At 40.3% G+C, this 27,616-nt stretch overlaps 1 protein-coding gene across 3 annotated transcripts in view; it reads left to right on the top strand.

The window, feature by feature from the left end:
* Positions 1–403: 403 nt before the first annotated feature.
* Positions 404–27,616, top strand: part of PCB (Pyruvate carboxylase) — a 51,406-nt gene continuing 24,193 nt past the window's right edge. For 2 of the 3 annotated variants that reach the window (XM_072302401.1, XM_019040167.2), the window contains exon 1: positions 404–577. The gene's annotated coding sequence lies outside the window, so the exon portion shown is untranslated. Of the gene's footprint in view, positions 578–26,872; positions 27,030–27,616 lie in introns of those variants that run through there. The other variant, XM_019040166.2, reaches the window with a different exon arrangement.

The following is a 27,616-nucleotide window of genomic DNA, read 5'->3' as shown; positions in this document are numbered from 1 at the left end:
AAGTGGTTTCATTGGTTGCCTCGTATAATTTTGTTCTATGAGCACCCCTGGAAATTTCCAATGCGACGGAATAAACATCAAAATTTGCAGTTTTAGTCACAAATTTTGTGTCCGACCTCTCTAATTGACCCGATCCACTGTGTGCCAGCGCGGCGCCCCCGATGCTTGGCGCCCCCGGGCGTCGCCCTTGTAAGCCACCGCTGAAGCCGGGCCCGCAAAGCGCCCTCTTTGGTGATAATCCAAGAACTACAGTTCAATATAATCCTGTCAACAGCCAGAAGAGGGCGCCAGCTGTTACGGCTGTACAAGCAGAATATTTCAAGGTACTCTGCGCCGGGCGGGGAGTCGTGACCTCCTTGAGCGTGGGTTTTTGTAACATCGCGATTGCGCGTAAACTTTCGAGTTTCGACCGTCCCAATGTTATTGCGTCAGTGCCGTCAGTGACACAGCGGTCAGTGTAGCACTCACGTTCCCAGCGCGTAGGTGCGCTCGATCTTGCCTTGCGTAGTTGTTAGTCGATACATCCGTGAGTGTTGTGTCCTGCCGGCTCTCCTTTATCCGTGCTTGGTTTTTGGGAGTGAGTATTGAATTCATTTACACTCAGTGACTCACTAGTCCACCGCAATTTCGACTTAATCTTCGGAAAGGGCACACATGGGGTGCCGCTGTTCGTGCAGAGGCATTTTTTTTTGTCAAATATTTTTTATCGATGGAGTTTTCTGCCCGAAAATGTTTGAGATAGGAGATACTATTAGCAATAAGGGACACAGAGTTTCCACCGGTCTGGAAAACCGGGAAAAACAAAAGTTCGCGGTGATCGCACGGAGCTCTCCGTATCGGCAATTTCAGCCGGTGCCATACGAGAGAGCGCGAACAATTTCAGTGTGACTTCCTCTAATAGTCCGATATCTAGAAATGGAAATTTTGTCCGAAGTTCGGCAGAGGAAGGTTTTCACTCGGAGCTCTCTGCAAGTCTGAGAATATGACGATTTTGGAGCAGGGGAAAATCATAAAAAGTAACGAAATTAGTAAAGCAAGAAATGATGGAAACCCTGAAACAAGAAGGTTACAAGCATTTCAAGTTGAAGGGTTGAAAGCCAGCGCTGCCAACGCTGTATGAGGCTTCAAACGTTTCCAGATTTCCTCCATTAAAAAATGAATGTAAGAAGATTATCGTGAATACTTTCCTTTAAATTTTCTGACAGTTTTTCCTGCAATTTAAGCTAAAATATCTAATAATTTCAATGAAAAATGTCCATAACTTTCAAAACTACATGTTTTATCGGGGAAAATTTGGCAGCTTTCGAATGCTCATACGACGCGTGTCCGCAGCATGGCAGGGTGGGTTTATTTTGTTACAACATCGCAAAGTTTCATCCGACAATTTATTCAGTTCCTCCTGAACGATTCCTTATATACTTTAGATATCTTCGCGGATTTTCTACGTGATTTGATGGACTTTTTTATGTAAAAAACACCCGTGTGTCGTTTAAAAACTAAGTTATGTCGTGAAACTTTGAAATGTTGCAACGCGAGAAAACCCATCCGGCTCTCTCCCCTTCGTTTCTCCTTCGATTCCCGAGGTAGGCCAAAAAACATCCTCCGCGCAGCAATGGTTATCTATTCCAGAAATATTTAGTTTTGTTATCATCGTATCTTTGCGCCCAGCTAATTTTGTTACACTTTACCTGATATTTGGTCTTAGATATCTGTTTTTCCATCCAAGTTTCTTTGACTAATAAAGAATGACGACTACTATAATTTACTCCTAGAATTTTCTGAAGAAGCGGTCCTGTCCTAGTGTGTACGCAGAAAACTTTACTGATTAATTGGGGAATCAATTAATTTTTACAGGCCTAAAGCATACATTTCATCGAGAGTTCCCCCAAATTGTTGAAGGCATAAGTTAGCGGCAAAAGATGAGTAAAACAAAGTAATTCTTTCAAGTTATAGGAATCTGAAATGACAGAATAACTGCACGCCGATCATCTCGTGGTTTTCACATACACTGGGTAAAATTTTAGTTTGTATCAAATTTATTTCGACTTCATTTAACTGTCGAGATCATCGATCAAAAACTAATTTTTCTATACTCAATGCCTCCATCCCGTGATTCCTTTCCATCGATGCCTGTCGATTCTCACTCATGCCCATAGATTTCTTACATGGTCAAAAACAGTCAAAAATGTTACTTCCAAAGAGTTTCGTATTATTCGATTGTTCTTGTAAATTCAACTCTTTCTGAGGAAACATACAATTTGCAGTCAGAATTCATCATTTCTCCTCACCAGGCACTCCAAAAATTGTCGTATGCCCTGTCATTGTTGATGAAATATCGCACCACTCAAGTTCAAGGGTTTTAATCTTCTGTTCTCACCCGTGGCGTGGCGTACTTTGCGATTTATCGATTGACCTGTCATTTAAACATACCGAAAAGGATCGATAAACGACGAACACCTTAACAATCGATTCTTTACATTAGCTTTAAATGGTGAAATATCGATGATCGATCATTGGTTCTCAATCTTGAAGTGCAAAACACCAGATAGCTCTTGCTATTTACTCGTGTTTTTATCTTGACTATCTCGGTAATCGGCCTAAAGGGAAATTCTTGAAAAATAAGATCGACTCTGTGCGGACTTAGGATGGAAGGAGTAGAGTAGGACGGATTTTAAGGTATTAGGACAGATCGACGGTGTAAGTCCACAACCGCCACGTATCTCGTTTGCCGTGTTTGAAAATCTCCGATCCTCTTTTATTTTCTTAAAGGAGAACAAATCGACATCATTCCTTGAATTTTTCGCTGACATTTCTTCGTACAGAGAAGAAAAATTACGGAAGTTTTTCAGAAGTGCCATTGAGTCGTTTTCCCCTGAAAAGTAAAGTATGACAGGAAGTCTGCAACGCCCCAAACTGACTTACGCGGTTGCAGACTTGCACCCATTGGCTGATCCAGACAATTGGCAACATGGTCTTTTCTCCGTTTAAACCTATGGAAATGTATCGATTTTTGGAGGGGCCATGTGCTCGGACGAGAATCGATTATTTAGCATAGGTTTAAATGGAGGAAATCCGGTGTTGCCAATTTGGATCCGCCTCTGCTTGCACACTGAAAAAAATAATCGGTGGGATTTACCAGAGTTTGGGTGTTATTTACCATACTGTCTACTTGATTTTTTACACAGTGAAGCTGCAGCATAGTTACCAATATACCGGTATGGTAAATAACACGATACGGCTGACACTATGCGACACAGTGCCAGTGTGGCGTTCCCGACTGACTAGTATGGTAATTTCAAGCATCCAGATGCTGCGACAAACCTTGTAGATTCTAAAATCCACTCATCTTATATTATTAAATGCTTTTGATGAAAGTCGTGGATATTTTACTTACATCTTACTTTTAGAAATTCCGTTACATACACAATCAATGGCAGTTAAAGACAGTTTCAACGAGAAATAGCAGATAATTGCTTCACTGATTTCAAGTAAATGATACCAAAACCATACTTGTTATTCGCGTTAAGGTATCATTTACAGACTAAATCAGATCCACGGAAAATTTAATTGCATATAATAAATAGATAGTTCAAAATATACCCACAAAAAGACACTACATGAAAATCCGTTCAAAATATACCCACAAAAAGACACTACATGAAAATCCAATCGCACGGTTCACGGTGGGGCAGAAGCTGCCAAATTTTGCTTAAAGTTACAGTTAAACATCAATCCCACGCACATTTGTCTCTTCATCTGAGTATGTTGAGCTTCGAAAATTTTAACAAGAATATAGATATACCTACGAACGAAGTATTCAAAAATCACTTCTAGTCGATTATTTTCAAATTACTTCCGCACTTTTATGTTTTCGAAATGACTTTACACAGAACCGATATTCACTGGATTGCAGAACAACTTTGCGAAGGTTTTCAAATTTTCAGGATTCCTTCACTTTGCAAGCCAGATTCATTGTAGCAACTCCTAACCTCCAGAAATTGGTCGATACGAATAACGAAAAAATCTCAGAAAATGTATGTGGCAGATCAATATAGATAGATTCGAAGAGAAGACGGTAGCTTTAGGGACAATTCGAACACAAATTTGGGCAAATTACGCGTGGATTCACATGGATTAATATGGATCAATAAAACACAGCCACGGACTCCGACCCTCAACGTGATAAATTTATAACTGACAAACAGACAAACGAAAAATGGCGGACCACAGACCGCAGCGCAGTCAAGCGGGAGCTCTCACCACGCTGACTATACCAGTATGGTAAATTTAACCTACCAACACCATGACCAGTCGCATACAGATGCCTACAGATATCAAACGCAAGTGTTACCATGTTATTCCATACTTTTAACTCATCGTATGGTAAAAAATACCCAGCTGATGGTGAGAAATACCTAAACGATGGACAGACACACCTAACTGATATTTACAATCCGGGTATGGTAATTTTTATATCGAGTATGATTCTCACTTTCATCTAGATGCTTAAATCGACCATTATTTGGCTTTTTATCACCATATTTTTTTTTACTATACCATTATGGTCAATCCCACTTCCACTTTTTTTTCAGTGCACCGTCGAAACGCTGCCAGCCTCCACCCGAAACTTAAACAATGGGAATGAATATAATTAAGGTTTAAGAAACGGGGTCCAGCCTTTCGGAAAATTGCCTCGACCAGCGGCAGAGGCAGATCCAGCAATTTGGCAGTATCGGATTCTCTCCGTTTAAACCTAAGCTAAATAATCGATTCTTGTCGGAACACTTGGCCCCTCCAAGAATCGATACATTTCCATAGGTTTAAATGGAGAAAGGACAATGTTGCCAATTTGCTGGATCCGCCAATGGCCAGCGGCAAAGGTCCACTTTTCCTTGATTTTTAAACGTGATGGAGTTAGACGTAAAACCCCTATAGGTTGAAATAGGAGGAACATGAGATAGAGGAATAAAATAAGTTGTGATTTTGCCATGGCTGGCGCAAAGGACCCTCAAATATTTTAATCACCCATGGATCTTTTGGGAGCAATCCAAATTTTGACAACGACTTACGAGGCAGTCGAAAAAAATGCGGTTAAAGTGTACTAGCACTGTTACCAGTCATAGAAACGATTCACGTCAAGCATCTGTAGCATTACTAATGATGCGACTCATGATTTGCAGAGGAGGATCCAGAAATTTGGCAACAGCGGAGTTCCTCCTTTTAAACCAATGCTAAACAATCGATTCTTGGCGGAGCATCTGGCCCCTCCAAGAATCGATATATTTCCATAGGTTTAAATGGAGAGAAGGCAATGTTACCAATTGGCTGGATCCGCCAATGATGACTTGAAATTCTAACTAAATGTCATTTTAAAGTACATGGGAACATAAAGCACCGAAAATTGAAAATTTTGTTTCATACCCTGCTCTAAATGGGTTTTTTTAATCAATGGTGCAATCAATCAAGTTTCCACCTGAGGGCTCCCTTTGCCTGGCCTAATGACGGATACTACTTATTTTACTACCGATAAAAATGACCTCTGTTTGTGAGCTCTCTAAGGTTAAATCGATTTGCTCTCAAAGCTACTCGGGAATAATGATTCAAGATCGCGGAATCAATTTTATGTAGTGTCACTGAATCGTAACAATTTGAAAAGTTACCTACTGCAACTGTCGCACCTATTACAATATGCAATTCTGGGGAAGCGGGTAATTTTTCCAAACCGACCGGCACAGTGTTCCAAAATGTAACCGGAAACCCTCATTAGAATCTCGAAATGTCACTTTTTCATCTGGTCAAGAGGGTGCTGCGATGAGTAACTACCATCTTTCGTCAGGATTTTCTTTTTTTTATCCTAGATATTTGTCAGTCTACGGCCGATAGAGAGTTTAAAACGTCTTTTAAATTGTTGCGGTATTTTAAGTCAGATTTTACCCATTGGTCTTCCATTTTACATTTCGTTTAATTGTGTTTCGTAAAGTGTTAAATAATTTAATCTTATGCTTCATTCTTCTTCTAAAAAAACTGTACAGCAGAATTTTGTCATTCGTTTCGTAGATAAACTTCAAAGGTTCTTCTATGTATATCGGTCAGTTTCTAAGATTTCCGCGGCGGAGATAAAAGATCTCTTTTACATTTAATAAGTTTGAGAAAATTATTAGTTAGTAGCATAGGCAATCAATAAGATTTCTCACCAACAACCGTTGAACCCTTTTTGCAATTCAACATCGGTAGCACAAGTTGCCTTGCCACTTTATCTTCGGCACCTTGACCTGCCGCAGTTCGTTTGTGAAATCGATGCGTTTACCGTAGTTATTTAGTTAACAGTTTACTAACTGCCTTCATTATTAATTACTCTTCGCCATCATTTCCAATTAAAAAAATTGTAGGTGCTTAATTTCATGTGAGAGCTAATACCTGCAAAAGCATGTCTTTGATTACAAAGTTGACGCTTGACCATGAATCGTGCGAACACCTCAGTCAACTGTCACCTTGCGCTCTGAACTTGTTTTACTTCTACAAATAGATTTTTCCCCGTGGCAGATTTTACTCGTGACCACGAGGAGAAGCTATAATTTCATAATCAAGGGATGCTTTTAACAAATAGTAAAACTGACGATTTGGTTACTGGCAGCATAAACACATCTCTTTTATAATCGATGGGATCACGAAAAATGGTCAGAAAAATGTTGTGGTGTCAGTACCTATTAGAAGACAGACACTTCAAATCCAAAACTTCCAAAGTGGGGGACACTGGTAATAAAAAAACAACGTAATATTTCAGGCCTTCAAAAGTAGAATTTAAAGTTTGGCCGCATTTAGAATTTTTGACCAAAGACGGTAGAACATTTTAAGGACATCATCACAGCTTGCGCAGTGCATTCTCATTTTTGACGGCAAAATGGCCAGGCAACTGCATGCTAGTTGAAAGCACCAGTGGCAGTAAACGCATTTCAAAGTTGCTAAACTAGTCGGTTAAGTTTTTTTTAGTACAAAACAACTTTTCGTAGACATCGGCGCTGCAGCAGTCAGTGGCACCGCACTGCGTGGGCAAGCTGCAAATGCGAATTTCGCAGCGTGACTAACGTGTTGCCAGTCTGAACTTCGACTGATTGAAAGATGCTCGAAAGCGTGCCTCTCGATTTAAACACTAGTTTTCCCCGAAACCTTTATGATAAATGCTCAATAATTGCTAATAAATATTCAAGCTGCAACAGCAACCAGTTATTTTTCGATTTTGAATGATTCGTGTTATGGTAACGCTGTAATCATGAGCTTAAATCAGAAACAAGCGTGCTGAAATTCACTCAGTTGAAAAGTTATTTTCAGTCATCGATTTCCTCTCGCAAAATCCTGTTATTTTCCCCCTTTTTTTTCTCTCTCTCTCTCTCTTTCTTTAAGGAAACCCAACCCATTACACACATGAAAAATTCTGAAGAGAAAAAATAAAATTCATCCTACAACAAGAACATGCTTTTGTACCGCAGTACTTAAAACCGTTTATTTTAGCGAAACGTTAGTATCATGAGAAGTCTGGCCTACATTAGATTTTTGTCCTTCCATGTCAAGTGGGCGTTAGTCGTTTCAGCGGCGTGGCGTGAATTGCGATAAATCGATTGTTATGCCATTTAAACCTATGGAAAAGGATCGATAAACAGGGTATTCGCAGCGAACACCTTAATAATCGATTCTTTACCATAGGTTTAAATGGCATAACAATCGATACATCGCAACTCACGCCACGCCACTGAGTCGTTCTCTAATTTGTTTTACAGCCGCACCAATTAGGTTGTTATCTTTTTCTACCTATTCGTACTTCCTCGTAGTTGGGAATTTTTTCCGTTCCGTGCGGGAGAGAGTAAATAACACTTTTTCTCTTTTCTCTTCCCACGTTTAATTAATATTGGGTTTAAAATTGTAAGAGTTTTGCCATTCGTTCTGCTGCAGGATTCAAATGCAGGGGAAAATAACGAAGATCAATCTGGAGTTTTCTCCTTTTTGGTTTTGCATAATTTTGAAGAAAAATTCGCCATTCTCTAAAGCTGCTCTTAGCTTGACTTGAAGCTATTGTATTGTTTTGAAGTCATCCTCATACTTGACACTGGTTACAGGCTGATAGAAAGTCGTCATTAAACTCATTTATTTTCCGCCTAACGCCCATTATTACCCCTCTTGCCGCGTAACAGCTCGGCAAATGCTTAAACAGATTAGTTCGAACCGAAAATGTAGGGATCAAAGTTTCTTTGGAAAGCCAAGTGACAGAGAAAGGAAAGTTCCGTGGAATGTGGAACGTTTCCGGTCGCTTCTTGAAGTGCAAGTGATTACAGTACGAGTGTTCTTGTTCTCCCGGGAAAGAGGATTTTAGCTAAGAACGATTCCGGTATAGTTCCATGTTGTACGAGTACCTAGTTACCCACGCATAATCGCGTTGATTCTCTGTCGCTATTTACCTTTGTTCCCGCGTGTCTTGTTCAGCAATGAAACTTCTTGCATTGGCATGCCGCGCTAGGCGAATTATTACGCTGTTAGGACGATAAAACTAAAACGCCCTCAATTTTGTGAACGCAACACGGACATCCGCGGAACACGAATAGTTGCATCTAGGCGGTGCTATATCATTTAATATCGCGTCCCGCTTTAACTGGCTTACCGGTGCACTGCGCTACACTTTCGTTCGTGGATGGAATGTGATGTAATGCTTCTATCCTTAATCATTCATTCTCCTCTGAATACAATGTATCTAAGGTGGAATTGTTTAATGGTTTGATCCAAAGCAAAAAGCAATTGAACAACCGCTGGCAGGACGGAGCTCATGGTCAGTATCAAGCAACCGTTCTCTTGATTTTGAATGAATAAATTTTTTCATTCGGGAAAAGTAGAAAGTTTAAGTATCTCAAACAATTTCCTCAGAAATTTTCTATTTCTGAAAAAAAGTTGCTCGATTATCACTGCCATTACCATCGCGATCTCCGATGGAACTAGCGGATCTCCAGTGCGAAAATTAAACTGCACAAAACTAGGTGGTTAGTTAATGCAGGTGAGATACACCTTAATAAAAAGCAGCAACTTCCAGTTTGCATTCGCCATGTCCTCTAACAAGAAGCCCCTCATTTTATCAGTCGCAGTTATCACTATTTCAAAGGCTCTTGATCAGCTCGTATGAGACGTTTCTGTCTTTATATTTTACTGTGAAGAAATGCTGGCAACTTGTGCTATTGTATCAGTTTTTAATCTCCTCGGGGGGAGCAAACTGTACTTGACTAAAACTAGAACCTGAAATTTAATCCACAAATTTTGTTTCAAGTCCAATTTGTGATTTCACCGTGCCGGCGTGAGCCAATATCGATGCAGTCTCTCTTCTCTTTGGTTTTCTCTTTCCACTACACGCGCGGAAAATTATTTTCGAGAGATTTTGCACTTATCGTTATCGCATGCGGAAAGTGTGTAAATACTCCAGTCAGTCGCATTGTCGGTGTTTTTTTTTCTTCTTTTTTTTTCAAAATTGAGATGTTGCAGAATCGAATGTCTTCAAATAGAGCGCAAGAAATACGAACTGCATTCACTAAGGATGGGAAGCATTGTAAAATACGTAACAGTCAAAGCATATCAGAATCACTGGAAAAAAGTCTCTTGAATCCGGAGTCCCCAATCTTAAAAAAATTGACAAGAAGAAATAGTCTTGATTCAATCGGATCTTTGCTTGAATCAAAATAAAATCCGCTTAATTTAAGGGGCTTTGCTCTATATTTATTGAAGCAAAAATTCGAGTAAATCAAGAGTATTTTTTCTTGTCAAAACTAATGGAAAATAATGATAATCTTCAACATCAAAACTAGATCGTCAAAAATTGGGAACATATCGTCACTTGCCTCACGGAAGAACGTAACCTTTCAATGTTGCCAAATTCCCACCATCAAACTGCATACCTATTTACCGAAAGAATTTTTGGCATTTTTAACTGAAAATTTAACTTATTTTTTTTTCTAATCTAACGCAAAAATAAGGCCTATTTTTGACAAAAATTTCACAAGTACATTCATGTAAAAAAAATCAATTTTTGACTCAACTTTGCAACCTTGGAATGGAGTTACGTTCCCTCGTCTGGGAAACTACCTTTTAACATTTATAAACAGTAGCTACGCTGAGTAGCTCAGTATGAAAAAATAAAAGAAAACTAACAAACAAAAAACTGGGCAAAAAAAATCAGCTCTCACCGAAAAAAAAGGGTGCTAAAAAAGTAAGCGACAACTCGTACAAAACGCTAAGTTAACCGCCACAGCAGTTAGCTTAACATATTGACATTGCTAAAGTAACCGCTGTAGCCGTTAACTCAGCGTTTTGTGAGTTCTCGCACACTTTTTTGTCATCCTTTTTTCTCGGTGACGCAACTCCATTACTGAGATCCAGATTCTTGGTGGCCAAATATTCCAATCTTAGCTGTTGAAAATCCCGGTCCCAGCCACCAGGTTGTTCAAAGTTGCGGACACAGTCGAGCTTTTCCCCTCCGTCAACTTTTACTTATAATACGAAGCGTCATTCGCACACCCTCACTGATGTCGTGATAGCAAAGAGAGCCGCGCTGAAAAAAGTTATCGGCGTTTTTACCAAGGTGCGTTGGTACCTTTACCATTTCACTTTTTTTCCAATTATTGGTAATTTTACCAAGATAGACTGGTAAGCTTCCCTAAAACCGGTATTTTTACCGTTTTTTTTTCAGGTAAGAATACCACTTTTATTGGTAATCAATTCCTGGTAACTTTGCCATTTTATCCCGGTAATTCTACCACAGTCGATAAAAAATATTGGCGTTTTTACTAAGGTCCAGTAAAACTACCGGGAAAGTTCAATAATTTTACCGAGATTCTCAGTAAAATTACCAATTCCATAAATGGTAATCTTACCTAGAAAAAACTGGGATCAAATAGAACCCTGAATTCTTGGTAATTTTACCCTTTTCTTAGTTAACACACCGAGATTTTTTTTTCAGTGCGTAAGTGCATTTCTGCATGAGCCATGGTTACCTTATACTCTAATGTGTCTCAAGGCTCATCCTGAAACGCATTCACGGCAGCTCGGTGCTTTACATTCACCACAGTATGAAAGTGGCTTATTTCGGTCGATCTACCATCAATGTCAACATTGAAATCCGAAGCATCAACCTTGCGTTGGACTTTCGGGAAAATCGTGAGTTGTCGGGCCGATATGGCAAGGATGACTTCAACCTTGATCGGCTTCAGCAGCGCAGAGAGCGCGCGTTCACGCTGAACGCCCGCGACGCGACGTCGTCGGCGCGCGTTCGCTATGACCTTACCCCACTCTCCGTTTACCGACCTTTGTCGTGCGTGTCGCCTACCCAGACCTGCCGCGTTACGGAAGAGAGCCGTAAGTGCAGTCTGGAATGAGTCTCGAGACATATAAGAGAATGTGCTAACCGTGGTTCATATAGGAATGCACCTACGGCTCTCTTCCGTAACAAGGCATCGGGCTGATTATCTTAACTTATAGATAGACAAAGAAGACAGAAGGGGTATGGAGTGAACCTATTGGTAGAAGTGGCTGATTGCAATGGACGAAGGAGGTAGGTATAATAGGGGATGGTTCCCATGAACTAAGGCAGAAAATGATTGACTAACTATAGGGTCTCTCGTGGGTTGCCGTTAGTTAGTCTTTTACCTACCTGCCTACCTCTTTTGTCCATTGCAGACACCCGCTTACACTAATAATAGGATCCCTGTATACCTCAGTTCTTCATACGTTCTCGGGAAATTTACCCCTCGAAATGATCCAATAATTTTAATACAGAAGGATTTCCGTGCCCTACAAAATTGAGTTTCCGTCTCACGTGGTTTCTAATGCAGTGTTCCTATAGTAGAATGCACTGTTTGGTTGATCGCTTTTCGCGTAAGACCAATACTGCCGTGCTAAGGAAAAACACCGTATAAGTCTTTAGACGTTGCCAAATTTTCTTCCATTAGACATAAATTTCTAGGTTAATCAGTGAATATTTTTCCACCGATTTTTTAGAGATGTTTATTTATTTTCAGATCTAAATTATCTGAAAATTTCATGCGAATATCCATAACTCTTCTAAAAATTTAACATTTTACTGGAGGAAATTCGGCAACTCTCGAATGTTCGTACGGTGTTTTTCCTTAGCAGGGCAGCACAGGCTGGTATGCTCTTTTTATTCTAGGTTACCCTAGTCCGTGTGCGCCTCTTTCCGCACACTTCTCTCGAGCCGGGACATTACCTGGCACTCAGCCAGTAGCCGCTTCATGATTGGCTAACTCAAACCGCGCGTGTGCGAAGAACCGCATGATTCAAATGCCGCATGGTATCCGTAACTCAAAATTCGAAACCGGCGTCCAAATTGCGGTTCCCTCTCAGGAGGCTTTTATTTTCGACCCTCGTATTATTTGTTTCATGATCAATTATAAAGTTTCCTCTAATTACTGTAAGGGTTATCTGCGAAGAAAAGTAGGTGCCCATAAGCAAAACCCTGTAAATCAACGAGAACACCTACAGGGTGTCCCAAAAGTCCCTTCCACCCCCTCTAAAATTTTACCTAATTGATATTTTGAAACGAAACTTTGGGGATGTTCATCGATCAATGTTAGCTACTTTTGGGGCCCCCCAAAATTTTCGGGCCCCCCCGTGGGGAGGGGCTGCGGACCCCAACTTTTTTTTTTCAAATAGCAACCCCTATCTTGTGATACCTCATTCGAAAGAGCATAAAAAACTAAGAATTTTGGCGCAAACCGCAGATCAATATCTTAATTTTTGACCGAGTTATGATAGGTCAAAGGTCAAATTTGACCTATTTTCAAAAAATCATAACTCCGGTTCAAATTATCGTAATGAAAAAAATAAAACGGGAAAATTTACCAAATTGTAAGCACTTTTAAGTAAAAATCACAGAAATTACTTCAAACTAATTTTAAGGGGGGTTTCGGACCCCCAAATACGTCAATTCAAAGGTCATTCAATTTTCCCGCGAAATAAGCCAATTTCCCCCAGATTTGCCTCCACATTAGTTCAGTAAGGTCAAAATCAGTTCAACATTACGTTGGCAAGTCCCCAAATTTCGGGAAAAGTTTAAAAAAAACGAAATTTAAGGTGATTAAATTTGACCGTTTAAATTTTTTTTTTTAACTTTTCCCGAAATTTGGGGACTTGCCAACGTAATGTTGAACTGATTTTGACCTTACTGAACTAATGTGGAGGCAAATCTGGGGGAAATTGGCTTATTTCGCGGGAAAATTGAATGACCTTTGAATTGACGTATTTGGGGGTCCGAAACCCCCCTTAAAATTAGTTTGAAGTAATTTCTGTGATTTTTACTTAAAAGTGCTTACAATTTGGTAAATTTTCCCGTTTTATTTTTTTCATTACGATAATTTGAACCGGAGTTATGATTTTTTGAAAATAGGTCAAATTTGACCTTTGACCTATCATAACTCGGTCAAAAATTAAGATATTGATCTGCGGTTTGCGCCAAAATTCTTAGTTTTTTATGCTCTTTCGAATGAGGTATCACAAGATAGGGGTTGCTATTTGAAAAAAAAAAGTTGGGGTCCGCAGCCCCTCCCCACGGGGGGGCCCGAAAATTTTGGGGGGCCCCAAAAGTAGCTAACATTGATCGATGAACATCCCCAAAGTTTCGTTTCAAAATATCAATTAGGTAAAATTTTAGAGGGGGTGGAAGGGACTTTTGGGACACCCTAATCCTAAAACAAGGGTACAATAATGCTGTGCTAAGGAAAACGCCGCATGAACCCTCAGGCGTTGCCAAGTTTCCTTTGATAAAACGCGAATTTCCCGGTACTTATGAATATTTTCCTCCCAATTTTTCAGGTAGTTTTGTTCGCAATTAACACCTAAAGATTTTGAATATTTAAAGGAAAAATATTCATGACTTCCCTAAAAAAATAAACATTTTATCAAAGAAAATTTGGTAACTCTCGAATGTTCATACGGCGTTTTTCTTTAGCACGGTAGAATACCTCATCTGAATGCTCCTCAGCTTTTCATAGCGTTGAATTTCGCGTCGTACAAATATCGTACCAAATAAATCGCTTGTTTGAAAGTATTACATTGACTTTGCCTGAGGCAAATTGAAAATATGTCGAAAACGCTTTTTTACCATGTCGCTCTGTGTATGATACCGTCAACTTGTTTTTTCATAACGCACTCAAACTGTAATCTAATCTGAATGGGTAGGCAAGTTGCACTGAAGAGATGAGGTGAAGGGTCAAGGTGAAAAAAGCTTGAAATCATGAAGAAAGGTCACCGCCAGAACATACTGAGAGCTGAGTCCTACCGACATTTTTAGCACTGTTGCTTATTTCAGCTCCCTATCGTGAAATGGGTTAAATCCGGCTAGGACGAACTTCTGACGAGTTACGCACATACTTTCTGCAGCTGTTGCATTAAAATCAATGGAGCTTAACATTACTTGACCAGATAAAAGTTATTTTATCAAATTGTTTGTTCGATTTTTCGTTTGTATGACGTTTGGACCTCGTGGAAATGTTCTTCACGATTAGGCTGAAACTTTTCCCCTTTTTCAATTCCTTTTCCTCTCCCACTTTTATTTCTTGTATTTCGTCTAACCGCTCTTTCTCTTCTTTGTATTGTATCTGTATTCGCTATTTTATTTCTCCATTTTTTTACTATTTTCCTTTCATTTTACCATTTTTCACAATTTAAATGTTTGCGTTTTTCCATTCTCGTGTTTTTAGGGCTAAGGAGAAATCACTTACTTTCAAATCTTTTTTCGGAAAACGTTCCGCTTAAGCTTTTGATACCCGGGGTATTATAGCGTCCTGTTTTACACCATTTTGGACTCGTGGAAATGTTCTTCACGATTAGGCTGAAACTTTTCCCCTTTTTCAATTCCTTTTCCTCTCCCACTTTTATTTCTTGTATTTCGTCTAACCGCTCTTTCTCTTCTTTGTATTGTATCTGTATTCGCTATTTTATTTCTCCATTTTTTTACTATTTTCCTTTCATTTTACCATTTTTCACAATTTAAATGTTTGCGTTTTTCCATTCTCGTGTTTTTAGGGCTAAGGAGAAATCACTTACTTTCAAATCTTTTTTCGGAAAACGTTCCGCTTAAGCTTTTGATACCCGGGGTATTATAGCGTCTGTTTTACACCATTTTTTAAGAGGCTCTAGAGGGCTCCCTTTTAAAGCCTCAAGGAAGTTCTTTCAAAGCCCTGCGCTCAGGGAAACTGAATTCTTAATGCGACGAATGATTTATCAGCAAAGAAGATCCCAGCACACCTTCCCCTTTTCAAAGACACATTACAGGCAACTCTCAGCTTTAAGGTGATATCAAGAAATAATCGCTGCGATACCACACTGACAAAAATATTTGTGTTCTCGTAATACCCCTGGTAAAAATTTGCGATAGGAGCTGCGTTTCAAAATACCATAGGAGTTTTTATAGCCGACTAAAGAGGGTTATAGAAAATCATATAGCTGGCTGTAGAAAGCGGAGCAAATCATAGAGCCGGGCTATACGAAGCTATAAAAAAGTATACAGTCGGGATATAGTTTCTATCGCCAGGCTTTACACTTTATCGCCATTGGCTATAAAAGGCTATAAGAAATTGTGTAGAAATTCGTGTGCTTTGGATATCATTAAGTTTTTTACGGAACTACCTTAATGTTTACAAAACACACATTATATTTTCCTTTAAAACACATTTTTTTTCATCAATTAAAATGAGAATAATCCATAGAGAGTGTGCAAACATTTCAGAATCATGAGTTGAAAAACGCTGACTCCGCGAGATTAAATATTAGAGCCTAACACAAAGCGGAGCGGCGACGCACTGGCGCCTACGAACCTAACAGGGATACTTCACGCAGTGCGCAATGCGTGAAGTATCACTGTTAGGTTTGTAGGCGCCAATGCGCGTTTCGCGCTCTCTGCCCGCCCGCCGCGCCGCAGCGTGCCACGGCGTATGAAGCAACTGTTTCACACCAGAGGTATTGCACTGTATCATAAGAAATTGAAGGCGCTCCAACATATTAAGAATGACAGGCATCCTTCAAGAGCACGGAGCTTTCCTCGCAAAATATATCAAGATACTACGGCACAAAAAGAGAGCGGTAGTCCAAAAACTCACTAAGTCTTAGTATCCGTATTTAGTAACGTTTAGCATAAACTTTATCGTCTGGCTAATGCTAAATCGCCATCGGCTATAAAAGGCTATAAGTACAGCCGGCTACAGAAGCTATTGGAAATCTTGCAGCCTGCTTTAAGTCTATGGTATTTTGGAACACAGATTCTACTGCCAATTTTTACCAGGGACTTTTGGTTTGAATCGGAAGTGAAACACGAGCCAACACAAGTTTTGTGTTGATTCTGGTGCGTATAGTTCGCGGTGAATTTAGCGCAGAAAACAATGAAGGGACTGGAGAAATGCATTCCTCCGATGGTATATTCCGCACTCGTTTTTTATTTAATTTCTTCTAAGGGAAAATAGCTGGCATTTCCTCTGGAAACTGTCAACCGGAGGCTAGGGTTATTTTTTGTTTTACTTCCCGTATCAACCAAACGTTCATGTTGAAATTTCTCCCCATGCTCAAGTAACGTAGATTTTGACCTTCGGTAAAGTGCGAAATTGTTTCAAAGAAATTGTTTTCTCTGAAAAACAGGAGGACCTGCTGCTGAAAACAAACTCAGTGGGCACATTTTACAAATTATCATGATCTTATATTTTTTTTGTTTTTTGAAGGAATTCTGGAGAGGAAAATGGGTCTCCTGAGTCCTCAATGCACTGACTGGGAGCGCTCAGACCTTCAGTCCCCATCCCTCCTCCCCCCCCCCCTCTTAAAGGTACGGAGTCGCTAAAACACTCTCTATCCGGGATCCAAGCTGACCATTTTTCTTAGCCTTAAATCATTCTCTGATCGCAGCGATTTGGACATCCCCCCGCAGACTCCACTGAAAAAAATAGTATGCTGTTTTAGCACCTAGGATGTCAAAAATGTGTCTGGTGATCCCAAAATGCTGCCTTAACTGCCCTCGCAGTTAACTTTACATCCTACGAATGCAAATTCAACTGCGTTGGCAATCAAGGTAGCATATCTTATTAGGATGACCACACACATTTTTGACATTCTAGGTGCCAAAACAGCGTACCATTTTTTTCGGTGTCCTTAATCGAGGTTTATCGAAGCCCTATCGCAATTGAACGACTTCTCCGATGAAGATGGTCGGAGTGCAAGTTCTCGTGTTATTTCGGATCGGCGTTAACCGTAGAGCTGTATTTGTTGGCAAGCGAACAGTTAAAGCGCTAATTAAACAGTGGGCTAAACGTCCCCTCAACGCTTATTCAGATTAATGAACGACCTCTTCAATTTTGTCGTCTTTTTCACTCCAATAACTCCACAGTAATTGAACCTGCAACTGAACGGAACTAGCTCATTGCTTCTATTTTCCATTTTATGACGTTTTTAGAAGACTGATTACTGAAATTGATGGTAGACAAACATTGGCGGATCCAGCAATTTGGCAACACCGGATTTCCTCCATTTAAACCTATGGAAACGTATCGATTTTTGGAAGGGCCACGTGCTCCGATAAGAATCGATTATGTAGTATAGGTTTAAATGGAGAAAATCCGGTGTTGCCAAATTGCTGGATCCGCCTCTGTAGACAAAGGGATAGACAAAGAAGACAATATAGATATGGGGCCGTCCATAAATTACGTAAGGATCTTGAGGAGACAATATAGATATGGGGCCGTCCATAAATTACGTAAGGATCTTGAGGGAAAGGGGGGTCTCTGACAGCCTTACAGTGCATTGCGAGGGGGAGGGAGGGGGGGTCTAAAAATGGGGTTAAGTGCCTTACGGAATTTATGGATGACCGCTATAGAGGGATCCTATCGGTTGAAGGGGTGGTTCCTGTAGACTAAGGAAGAAAATGATGAACTAATTATAGGGTCTCGTGGGTTGCCGTTAGTTAGTCCATATTACCTACCTGCTTTGCCCATTGTAACCACCTGCTTTTATACCGACAGAATCCATCCATATCCCATTTTTCTTCTTTTTCTATAGCTTTGTCCATCGATTTCAATGACCGGCTCGCAGGAAAAGTTTTGAGAACGACTTTTTTCAAGTTGGGTCGAAAAATCGTCGTTGGATCGGGTGATAAATATTCTCCAGCATCTTGCAAAATGGGTTTCTGAGCGGATAGCTTTTTTGTGTAATTTTAGCAATATATTGATAAAATTTCCGGGTCTCCACGGAAAAATAAAAAAGGCCCAAATTTTAAGAGCTCATTTTTCAAGAGGTGTCAGAACCGGGTCTAAGTCAGGGTGTGTACAAGTCCGGAATTTTCGGAAAGTCCGGATATAGTACATACTGATTTTTTAAGGGCGATCCGGAAGTACTGAAATAGTGCGGAATTTCGCGAAAAGGTCCGGAATTTTTGTCATTTTTGTCGCAGTTCGAGCGAGAAATTCAAGTTTTTGAAAATTTTCGAATCTCGTCAATTGGAGGTACTGAAAAAGTACTGAATTTCTTGGGAATGGAGTAGAAAAGTACTGTAAAAGTATTGATTCTTGGCCAGTAGACACCCTGTAAGTAGAGCACCCATAAAAATTGGAAACTTGACTCCGTCTTGAATAAATGGGCGAAAATCTCGCGCAAGGCGCACCGTTCGTAATTAGGAATCAATCAATTTCTCGTCTGCAATAACGGGTAAGGAGGGCGGCCGATCGCAATTTCGCACTTTCGAAAATCGTCTCAGGCCGCGTGAATCGTCAGAGCCTGGATCCGCGCGACGATTTTGCCATGATGCACTCGCAAGGGCATTACTGCCGTGCTAAGGAAGAACGCCGTATGAACATTCGAGAGTTGCCACATTTTCTCCAATAAAATATTTATTTTTAAGGAAAGGTGTGAATATTTTTCCTTTGAATTTTCAGTTGAAATTGCGAACAAAATTATCTGAAAAATTGGAAGAAAAATATTCATAAGTTTACCAGAAAATTCGTGTTTTATCACAGACAATTTGGCAACGCCTGAAGGTCCATACGGCGTTTTTTCTTAGCACGGCAGATTACCGTTGTCGTTTCGGCTTTCACCTTATGATCTCGCTTGCACTACGGTGAGCGGCAGTCAGTCGTTCGTCATTGATGAATAATGGAGATGAGACAGGATGTCCAGAATACTGCCGTGCTAAGGAAAAACGCCGTATGAGCCTTCAGACGTTGCCAAATTTCCTTTGACAAATCTGTAATTTTCAAGATAACTTGTGCATATTTTTCTTCCGAATTTTCCGATAATTTTGTTTGTAATTTGATCTAAAAAATCTGAAAAGTTCAAGGAAAAATATTGATAATTTCCTTCAAAAATAAACATTTTAACAGAAGAAATTTGTCAACTCTCGAATGTTCATGCGGCGTTTTTCCTTAGCACGGCAGAATACCTTCATGTAGAGTGCCTTTATGGGAAGAGCATGGACACTGACTTTCATCGGGAAGGGACCCTCCGATGGTATCTTGGCACTGGTGGAAGCTTTTACTTTCGGGACTCCAACAGTGGCGTGGCATACTTTGCGATGTATCGATCGATATGCCTTTTAAACCTATGGAAAAGGATCGATGAACAGGGTATTCGCAACGAACACTTTAATAATCGATTCTTTACCACACCTTCAAACGGGGAAATGTCGATAATCGATCATTGGACTCCAACATTCATCTGGACGTATTTATGCTAAAAGGAACTATGTGCAAGTGGAAAGATGGAGTGTGCTCGTGGTGAACTGGTAAGAAACAATGTAAAAGTGGATATAGTTCCTTTTGAGAAAATGGAAAAAGCGGGATTTTACATTAAATCAAAAGGAACTGAGCGCTTACTCGTGAGATGTGACAAGAGCCTTGTGGACAGGGCTCATGGGTTAAAGACGAGCAAGAACCACAATGGAGACGGCTTCGTTGCCGTTGACGTCACTGGCAGTACTGGCACCTTTAAATCCCCATTCATTCTTATGGCCCTCAATTAACGAGTGCACCCCATCTTTCCTCTTGCACATAGTTCCATTTAGCAAGGATACGTCCATTTTGCAATCTGGAGCTAAAATATCTGGCTTATTTTCTAAATGACGTACGTACTACTACTTTCCCTATATGCACGTTAGTGTTCTTATAGACGAGCAAGAAATTGCAAGTGCTCACAAAATTTAGTCCAATCATTCGTCTGACAACAGCTTCGCCGTGTCGTATGACCTATTGTCATCTTTCAGAGGGCGCCCCGATCTTTTTAACCCGGTGTGGTGTGTGTGCACGAGACAACACGAACGCGCTCGCCTCTTCGCCGACACAAACAGATCATTGTAGTGCGATCAACCCGCGCCACGTCTCCTCCACAGCATCCGATGCCCACGGGGGGGGGGGGGGGGGTGTCTGGACGTGCGTCGACGCAACGCTCGAACCCCGTCTCGGCGCGCCGCGCTGTTGACAGGCGTCGCGACGCTCTCGGCTACATCGACGACCGCGACGCGACGCGGCCAATTAAAGTTATGAATGGAGCCCCTAGCTCCAGCCTCGCCGTGCCGCCACACAGTGTAGCCTAGTTTTCGGCTGAAACCGAAGAGAGGTAATCGATACGCGGTTGTAGAAAAGAGAGCTTTCCAAAAATATCTGGGGAGATGTAACGACATTTCTGGATTTGGGGATGAAATCTTGGAATCAGGTTGATACAGCAAATAAGTGCACTGGACTATTTAGACTACATTTTGCAATTTGGAACTATAAATTCTGACCCTGTTTAAAAGCAACGTATGTGCCATTAGTTTCCCTATGCACATAAGTGTTTTTTCAGCTGAGCCAGAATTTATAGTTCCAAATTGCAAAATGCAGTCCATTTGTACTGCATTTTGCAATTTGGACCTGTATATTCTGGCTCATCTGAAAAAACACTTATGTGCATAGGGAAACTAATGGCACATGCGTTGTTTTTAAACCGGGCCGGAACTTATAGTTCCAAATTGCAAAATGCAGTCCATTTGGACCGCGTTTAGCAAAATGGAACCATGCCACATCATCCGTTGCCAAATTTAACTGGGCGATTGGATTTTTTACAAGAGAACGTTCATGCGGATTCCTTTGAAAATTGTGAGGAATTTGCTTCGGACTGTGCGGTAGATTCACTGAAGTTTGCACAAAAATCCGCCCGACTGTTTTCGTGTAAAAAATTAAGTTGCCAGATTAAGTTTGGCAATATCTGATGTAGCTTGGTTCCTTTTTACTGAAACGCAGTCCATTTTAGACTGAACAACTCCAGCCTCGATATGATGTGTAGCGTAGTTTCCAGCTGAAACGAACGATAGGCAATCGATTAGCGGTTTCATCTCAGCATCATTAGCAGTTTAGGGAAAGAGGCTACCTCGAAGAATCTTGTGGGAAGTGTACCAAAATTGCTAAATTTGTGGACGGATCGAGTTGATAATTCAATGAAGTGCATTGGAATATTTTGGACCGAACGAATAACGAATGCGTTTCAGCCCACATTTGATCAGCGTACCAATTTTACCAGGCGCCATGCGCAAACATATGCTTAAAACTGAGGCTTTTGCGCCAAAAGACTCGCGGAGAACTGACCAAACGTGACGCCTGAAAAAATCGGACACAATCTGCCGCATTCTATGTGCCATTTCACATAATGGGTATGCATAAAATTATTGTGGGTCCTAAAGATTAGGCTTGCTCGCCATGACGCATGACGGATCCTAAAATTTTACCTCGATTGGTGAAAAACTGCAAATTTGAGTTCCCCATAGTCAAAGGCCCAGGGTCGTACTCACCTTCGATCCTTAAACGTTAAAACCTCCTTGAACCGTAAGAGTTGCATCGGTCACCAACCAACCTGTTTTTGTCCTTTTTTTTCAATTATCCTCTTCGACTATGCGAAATCATGAGTAAAGTTTCGTTGTGCGACGAAAAAGAATCCCTTGATAGTTTTAACATTAACATTTTATGCACAATGCATCGTGCATTTTGTACCTGGTGAAGATGTATAATCTTCCCCCTCCCCCCTTCTCGACGAGATTTTTTGATTTTCGATTATTCGGAACCAAAACCTCTCCTCCTCCTCCTCCCCCTCCTCCCCCTCCTCCTCCTCCTCCTCCTCCTCCCTGTCCTCCGCCTCCCTGTCCTCCTCCTTCCTGTCCTCCTCCTCCTCCTCCATCTCCTACTCCTTGTCCTCCTCCTCCTCCATCTCCTACTCCTTGTCCTCCTCCTCCTCCTCCTCCTCCTCCGTGTCCTCCTCCCCCTCCTCCTTGTCCTCCCTCTCCTCCTTGTCGTCGTCCTCCTCCTCCTCCTTGTCTTCCTTGTCCTCCTTCCTCCTCCTCCTCCTCCTCCTCCTCCTCCTCCTCCTCCCCACCCCCTTCCATTAAACTAAGGACTCTTATATGCCATCGAATTTTTTTGGTTTTGCTTTTTTAAAAGGCGGGAAAGGCAACAGAACTCCGCAAAATGCGTTGCTAAACCGCCTAGAATTATCTAGAAGATTAGGGCGGTGGAATGGGAGCAAGTCTCGAAATCGTATCTTGGAACGCAGGTTATGGACCAAGGTGCTCGATTGATAAGTAAGTTTCGGTCCAATCTTTTGTTTGATGTTTGAAGTGCGCCTCTGTTTGTGTTGACACATCAGTCACATCGCTGCCAAACTTTTCCCCCGATTTTTCCTCTCGGTGTAGGGAATATTTTTGACCCAGGGGCTTCCTTTGGGGAAAGCAGGGGCAAATTCCCCGATGGTTAATTTCAAAGTTTGTCTTTTCTCACTGAATAATTGTAAATTTTATTAGTTTCAAAGCGTTTTTGGAGAATTTTTAGTTTGTTCCACGTTCCCCAAACGAATTCTGTCTCCTCAGAACAACTTTGCCCCGTCACGTTGTAAGCAAAGGTAAATAAAGAGATTCACATCCATAAAATTGCTACAATAAGTAAATAGCTCTTTACCTAAAAGAACCCATCAAAGCCTCCTAAATCTGATGCACATGCAAATAAACATCCGTCGAATCCATCTCGTATAAAATTCTTGCCCAAAATGATCCATCCATTGTGCGTCCTTCAACTTGAAAGGCTGGAGAATGAATGTTTTGTTGTCATAAAAAAACCTTCCTTCAAGTCCCAAAAAAGGTCAAACAGTTTAGCGCCACTTAATGAGTAAAAAAAAATAGCTTAGCGTTAGATGTCTGTATCAACAAATTTTTTTAGAGTTCTCAGCTACGCGCGGAATGCTTGAAGCAATTTCAAGTTCACATATTTTCACCGGTACTTTCAATAAAACATTTACCTACATAAACATAATCCGGTCGCTCTCTGCTCGTGCGATATGTGATGAGCTTTAGCAGGGTAAATTGATCAATCGTCATTATACTAATTTCTCTTTTTTGCGGAGTAAAAAAGATTTCATGTTCAAGGTCAAACAAACTGAACCAACAATCAACACGTAGAGTGGAACCTAGTCACATTTTCAAGAAAACAAAGTCAGGACTAGCTTTAAGCCTAAACCTTCGCACACTTTCTCCTGTCAAAAATTCTAAGTTTAGAAGAAAATAAATTTTTAATTTGAAGATAGGCGCTTAACTTTATCTATCGAACATCGCGAATTGTATGAAGAAATCAAACCTTCAAAGCTCTTTGTCTCAGTTCGATTTTGATGTAACTCGGTTTCTCTCCGCTAAAATTTAACTTTTCTCAGTTTTTCTTCGAAAGAATTCCGTGACTATTTCCCTATTGATTTCACTTTTAAATTTTTTAAAATGTATAAGTAAGCAGTGAATGGTCTGTCGAATGTTTCAAAACCCAGGTTTGATAAGCGCAAACTGTGCGTAAGTACACATCGCATGAGTGACATAACTCAGACAGCACGGATTTCACTCGTAAGCCCATAAAAGCTCGCATTATCTTTTATTTTATTATACTTTTTATGCAATTGAGTTCGCTCTCTGACCTTTTGAGTGAAGTTTGATAGAGCTGACTCAAGAGGCAGCATTGCCAATGGCGCCAACTGTGAAGAGTGTGAAGCATCTAGTCTGAGTTGCAAAACACTTCACTTCATTCTCTTCCTCAATGACTGGCTCTTAAAAATCCATCAAATCTAGTTTAGTCAAGAGCTTTTTTCAGCGTTCAGACTGCCGATAATTTTGCTAAAATATATCTCATTCACTTTCTCTTTATTTCATTAAAATCCGTTGTGCATCCACGATTTTTTGATGTAAGGTATTGTCTTATACCAATGGTATTGGCGTGGTAGCGTTGAATATTTGAAGAGAAACAGCAAACTCAATTTTTTCCCTTACTGTTAATCTTCCAAAAACTTATCTGTACGAAAGAGGCAATTTTTCACCACCAGAAGTATTTTCGGTCCCATTCTTCAAAATTAAAGATTCAGGAAATATGTTCAAAATGTTTTGGGAACATCAAGATTCTTCTCTTAGATAACTATTGCTACACGGAGGATATTATTTTGCCTATCCTGAAAATTGAAGGCGGAAAAATAATGTGCGCAACCACCATATACCCTTCCTTCGTGGCACTTTTGCCTCCTCTAAGATTTCGGAGTAATTATTTCTCCCTGGTTTCTGTCTTCGAAAATTCGCCAATGTAATTTTATTAAGAACGTTTTATACACATTTTGCCCCCCCCCCCCCCCCCCCCATCACTGACCACTTACCAGTCAGATGGTTCAACACATGCTGAACCATGCGATTATCCGTTCATTTTCATCAATCAATTGTCAGAGTATTACGCGCCCAGCAAACTCAAATGATACGTATAAGCTATACAAATAATTGGATATCGATATTTTGTTAAAGTAAATATTTACTCGGACCCTGAACCAAGGTGCTGACAAGCGTTACGCCCTAAACGCTCATTCATGTTTTTAATCTTTTTCCGGCGAAAACGATCGAATGTTTTGCGCTCAAGGTGCGTTTATCATATCAATGCAGCTTCTAGTCTCTGAGTTGGAAATTTTCAGCAAAACAAGATAATATAAAACTAATGGTAAAAAGAAATGGTTTTATAAAATACTTATTTCGATGTTGATCGAATTCTTTTATTATTTGGAAACAAAATGCCGCGTGAGACGGTAAAAGCATAGTGCAGAGAATCCTAAGGTGAAACTGTATACCTAATTGACTTTTTTTATATGAGATTGAATTTTCTAAATTTCATCTCAGTATGCACCCGATTTTAACAGAAAACATTCATCTTCCCATTTGACTTTTTCCTGTCTGATTTTTTTACCGAAGCAATAATAATTACCGAAAAAAAGGGATAATAAATATAGAAAAGTCACGAGTCCTGTCCAATTATTTCAATGTTTCCAATGTTTTATCTGATCGCAAGATGTATGCGTTCTTTGAGGATGCTGTTTTTTCATCAGGACGAGACTTTTAAAGCATTTAAAAGTCAAAAGGCAATGTCTTTTTCGAATCTCATTTTAACATCGTAGCATAAATGTTTCAGCATTTAATTGACAAACTATCGGGCTACCACTATGCCCCTTCACCGCTTCGTTGGTCTAACTCCCGCGCCTTAGACGTTATGCGTTACGCGTTACTCTCATGATTTTATATAAAGTAAGATTTACCTGAAATGATGCTACAATAACGCGTGCATCTTAATTTCTGTTGCGTCAGTTCCCCTCGCCATAATGGTGCACGTGTCGCACTGAACGGCGGCGCGGCGTCACAGAAAATTACCTCATTATCAGGCCATCTAATTGAATCTATTCAAACAGGTTCCTATGAAGCGTTATTTTTCATTATCGTTGTGAACTACCAAGAGGGATTTATTCCTTCGATATGAAAAGGAAACAAAAGTTGATCAGCGCCATGATCTCAGAAACCAAAAGAATTGGTAAAGGGTTTATGAGCTTAATCCCGTATAGAAGCATTTATCAAAGTATCTTCTTTTGAAGTTTTTTAGGTTATCAAAGTATCTATCATCCGTGGTAAATCAAAGCTGTCTCTTTCATGTGCGTCAAGGACCAAATCGAGAATAAAACCGGGTAAACTTATTAACTTAGTTGGACCTCATGTTGCAATGAACCACAATCTCTGGCTCTGTGTAGAAACGAGGTATACGTACTATTTGTTTTCCTATGCGCATACGTGTTTTTACGAATGAGCCATTGATTGTAGTTCGTAATTGCTAAATGAAGTCCTGTTGTCAATTTTAATAGTAGTCTCGATTATCCGCGGTGACCCCGCGGATAATCGAAAATCGGAGATACTCCGAAACTGAGGTATTTGGTCAGGAAAAGTACCTAGTCCTAAAGGCTTCATTTTAAAAGAGCTCATTTAAAAACTAGTCAAATATTGAATAATAATGTAATTTTAGTAAAACAAAACAAATTAACAACGAATGCCAAAAACAAATGAACAAATTTGGCAAATTTTACCTCAAAAGAGGTTATTCCGGCAAACATCATTTCCGGAAGATTTGTTTAAAAGTTTGGGTCATTGATCAGTACGCAGTACATTGATCATTCATCAGTACGGAACTGGAATAAATCCGCGGTTAATACGGATCGCGGATAATCGAGACTCGACTGACATTTTGGACAGTTATGTCGATTTTGGGCGTTTCTGTTTGGAAAAAAAAAAGTTTTCAGAACACTTCTTTAACGTGTTCCGGTATCAAGGACTCGATTTTGAGTTTTTGTGGACCCCCCTTTCTTTCTGCCACGGACGGCCAATACGGCCAGAATTCGAATCCCCCCACTTTTTGTTTTATTCCCGCTTCTTTATCTACCATTATTTTTTATCACACCAATTTCTGAACGGTCTAGCCTTTCAGGCCTCGACTTGGCAACGGAGCTATCGCGATGTTTGTTTGAACTTTGCTGCGTTTTTCTGTCAGTCGGACAGTTGGAGCCGCGGTCGCGCACCGGCCGGTCGTCAGATTGATAAATCGGTGTGATTGTTTTGTGTTTCTCGTGCTCGGCAAATCGCGCTTTCCAGGTCATACTTTTACAAAACTAATTTTGTAAGTTCACTCATTATTCCTTCAAAACATCTCAATTATCTGCTCATTAATATGTTTCATATTGCTCGAAATATGTATTTCTAATTTTGTGGATGGAGACTTGATACGCCTCCGTAGAGCGTTCGAGAAGGAGTTGTTCTTTTTCTCCCCTACGGACGTGTAATCGGTTGGTCTTTTCACCACGTAGTGTGCCCTCGCCGACGCTAATGTCAACGCAAGGTTATGGAAATTTTGCCAATGGAAAGTTCCGAATTTCGGCTTCACGGACCTACACTCGGTTCCCTTTCAACTTCAGAGTCCGGTCCTCGGCTTGCATAATGTCTAAAATTTGTATTCCTTTCACAAGTGAACCATTTATGTTTTAAAAACCCCACAATCCTAATAATTCATGAACTCTGAGTGTCTTGGTGGATAAGGAAAAGTACGGCTCAAAAGAGTTCGTCACTTAGGTTCCTTTGGAAATAAACGTCTGTTCGATCCAAACTCGTACGATAGTGCGGTGTAGTTTCAGAACATGGAATCGTATTTAATTTGACAAGGAATCAACTTTGCAGAGTTAATTTCTTGACAATACTGCCATTCCCAAC

Source organism: Bemisia tabaci, chromosome 7, assembly GCF_918797505.1.
Source record: "Bemisia tabaci chromosome 7, PGI_BMITA_v3".
Lineage (NCBI taxonomy): Eukaryota > Metazoa > Arthropoda > Insecta > Hemiptera > Aleyrodidae > Bemisia > Bemisia tabaci.
This window is presented reverse-complemented; position numbering and strand designations above follow the sequence as displayed.